Raw genomic sequence first — 3,531 nt, forward strand, 5'->3', positions numbered from 1 at the left:
ACATTTAATAAAGATAACCAGTGCGTGCACCCAAAAAGGTTATAGATTTGCATAAGCCCAGACCATAAACAGATATATAACTTGAAACTAACCAGATCCACAATATTTTAGAATCAACACAGTATTTCAGAACCAACTTATCTTTATTCAACTCTTTTGCCAATATAACCAAATCTACCCTGTGCACTCAGCTGCAGGGGTCCGCGCACACAGCTGCAGACTCTACTCAGTCTTTGTGCACACAGCTACAGAGCCTCTATCTACTCACCAACAACCTTGGCTCAGACTTACAGATGCTTCAAGACTTCTTTCTTTAGAATTGCATTACATTCTAGATCCAAAAATACATACCAAAAACTACTTTCTAACCATAGATCTGTGCTCTATTTATACATTTCCATGGTCCGTAGATCATGGACAGGCTGACTCATTTACATTATTTTTGGGTGGAAAACCCTTTGACTTGACTCATTACACTTCACGCTCTGTGCATCTCACAGAGTCTTTACCATACTTTTACCCAAAATTGCGAGCTTTGAACCCCAAAACCATTACGCGGGGCCTTCGCTACCCAACAGAGGACAAAATATTTAAGGTGGAATTCATTGATGGAAAGGTATGTGTTTGGAAAAGAATTTTCAAAGGAAAATTTACCCTTGGATTCAGGGTTGATAGAAAGTTGGAGGAATTGCACTAGGAGTTATGTCTTGTGATACATTCTTCAATCCAAATTATGGCACCGAAGGTTTGCTCATATTCATTATAAAGCCCTACTTGATGCGAGGAAGATGGTAATAGGTATGCCCAACTTTAAAGTAGAACATGAAGGTGTTTATCAGGGATGTGCCGAAGGAAAACATACAAGGGGACCATTCTCCTCAAGTTTTCGCAAGACTACCGACATATTGAAATTTATTCACTCTCATCTATCTAGTATGATGCTCGTGAACTCTCTGGGAGGGTATTTATATTATGCTATCTTTGTGGATGATTTCTCTCGCAAAACCTGGATATATTTCTTAAAGAAGAAGGATGGAGTATTTTCATGGTTCCGTTATTTCAAGGCCTTGGAAAAAAATTAGATTGGGAAGAAGATTAAAATATTGAGGACCGATAATGCAACCGAATATGAATCAAGTGAATTCAATGACTATTGTGGAGAAGATGGAATTAAGAGGGAGACTACTACCACATATACTTCTAAGAAAAATGATCTGGCTGAAAGGAATAATCGTTCTATTGTAGAAGTCACTCGTGCCATGCTTCATGATTAAAGCCTTCTAAAGTTCTTATGGGTGGAAGCTGCAAACACTATTGTGTACGTTCAAAATGCATGCCCTCGTCAAGCGCTGCACTCCAAATCTCCCAAAGAAGTTTTCATTGATAAGAAACCTGATGTTTCTCACTTTAGAGTTTTTGGTAGTCCCGTATATTTTCATGTGCCAAAAGAAAAGAGAAGAAAATTGGATGCATCTGGGAAGAAAGGAACATTTGTGGGCTACAACGAAACTTCTAAGGCATATAGAATCTATGTGTCAGGTCAAAGATAAGTGAAGATAAGTCATGATGTCACCTTCGATGAATATGTTCCCTTGGGAAGATTAGCAACCTTCCTGTTCCAAGGAAGGACAAAGAAGCATACTCAGGAAAACAGGGAGAACCCCAGGATGAGCCGATGCCCAATGCTGAAGGACCAATGGATTCCATTGTTCCAACTCCTCATGAGCCCTCCTCCATGAAAATGAGACCCTCATGGCTTTGGGAAACTCTCGAAGATGCTGAGAGACATGTTACACCAAGGGGGACATTTCGTGAAAGTAAGAAGGTGAATAGGTACCAAGGGTACTTAATTGCCATAAGCACAATTGTTCAATATGTGCCTTACACATGCAAAGAAGCTGTGAAGAACCAAGTTTGGAAGGATGCTATGAACGAAGAGTATGAGTTGATTATGAAAAATGATGTCTGGGATGTGGTTCCTAGACCCAAGGACAAATCCATTGTTGCCTCAAAATGGCTCTATAAGATCAAGCACAAAGCTCATGGAAGTGCAAAGTTCAAGGCTAGATTTTTATCTCGAGGCTTCTCTCAAAAGGAAGGTGTGGACTACGATGAGATATTTGCACCTGTTTCCTAATATATCACCATTTGTTTGATTATAGCCCTTGCTACCTTGCAAGGATGGAATCTACACTAGATGGATGTCAAGTTCACCTTCTTACATTGTTCAATTAACGAGGAAGTCTATGTAGAGCAACCCGAGGGTTTCAAAGGTCAAGATCGTCATACACATGCATGCAGGTTGAAGAAAGCCCTCTGTGGGTTGAAGTAAGCTCCCTGAGCTTGGTATGGGAGGATTCATAACAATCTGATGAAGCTAGGATTTAAAAGAAGTGAAGTTGATCTGAACCTTTACTTTAAAGTTGAGAATGATAGACCTCACATCTTGGTACTTTGTGTGGACAATCTCTTTTTGACAGGTGCAGACCATCTTATTCATCAATGTAAGAGGGAGTTAGCTTCCGAATTTGAGATGAATGACCTAGGACTAATGCATTATTTCCTAGGTTTGGAGGACTCGCAAAAGCGAGGTGATATATTCATTTCTTAAGGAAAATACATTATGAATCTACTTGAAATATTTGGGATAGTGGACTGCAAGTCCGTGACTACTTCGATGGAACTTAACTTCAAGAATTTATGCCGAAGTGTTGCTAGGCCCGATTTGGCAAATCTTTTTGAGTATCATCAACTTGTGTGGGCCCTTATGTTCTTGGTGAACTCCCATCCGGACATATGTTTTGCACTGAATACATTGAGTCAATTAATGGTCGAGCCTCATCACATACACTGTATTTCTACCAAGAATCTCTTGACATATCACTAGGGCACAATCACCTATGGCTTGACATACACTGCATGGAATGTGAGGCTCTATGGGTATTATGATGTTGACCAGGATCACAGTGTGGTGGATTCTAAGAGCACATATGGATGTTCCTTCTCTCTACATTCTGCTTCGATATCCTGGATGAGTAGGAAGCAAAAGTCAGTTGCTTTGATCACAACTGAGGCTGAATACATTGTTGCTAGTATGGCCTCCTGTGAAGTTGTTTGCTTAAGGAAGATCTTTAGTGAGTTATTTGGACATGTGTTGGATACCACCATGATCTATTGCGACAACCAAAGTGGGATTAATCTTTTTGAGAATCTCGTGTTTCATGACATCTCCAAGCATATTGATATTAGGTACCACTTTATCTAGGATATGGTACAATAGGGAGCAATAAGGCTTTGTCACATTGGGACTGATGATCAGGTCACAGATATTCCTATGAAGCCCCGGGGAAGGTCAAACTCTTAACCATCTGTGAACGAATTGGAGTTGTGGAGAGACCCTCTTGTGAGGATCCCATTTGATTTAGATATTGAGCTCTAGGAGCTATGGGGGGCTTGGGGTACTTCTTCGAGCGATGAGGGACCATAGGGTGAGTGGTTCACATTCCCCTAGCAGTGCGTGATTTACAAGGT

The sequence above is a fragment of the Pinus tabuliformis genome, chromosome 3_2, assembly GCF_031772625.1.
Source record: "Pinus tabuliformis cultivar Carrire ecotype Pingquan chromosome 3_2, CPIR1, whole genome shotgun sequence".
Classification (NCBI taxonomy): domain Eukaryota; kingdom Viridiplantae; phylum Streptophyta; class Pinopsida; order Pinales; family Pinaceae; genus Pinus; species Pinus tabuliformis.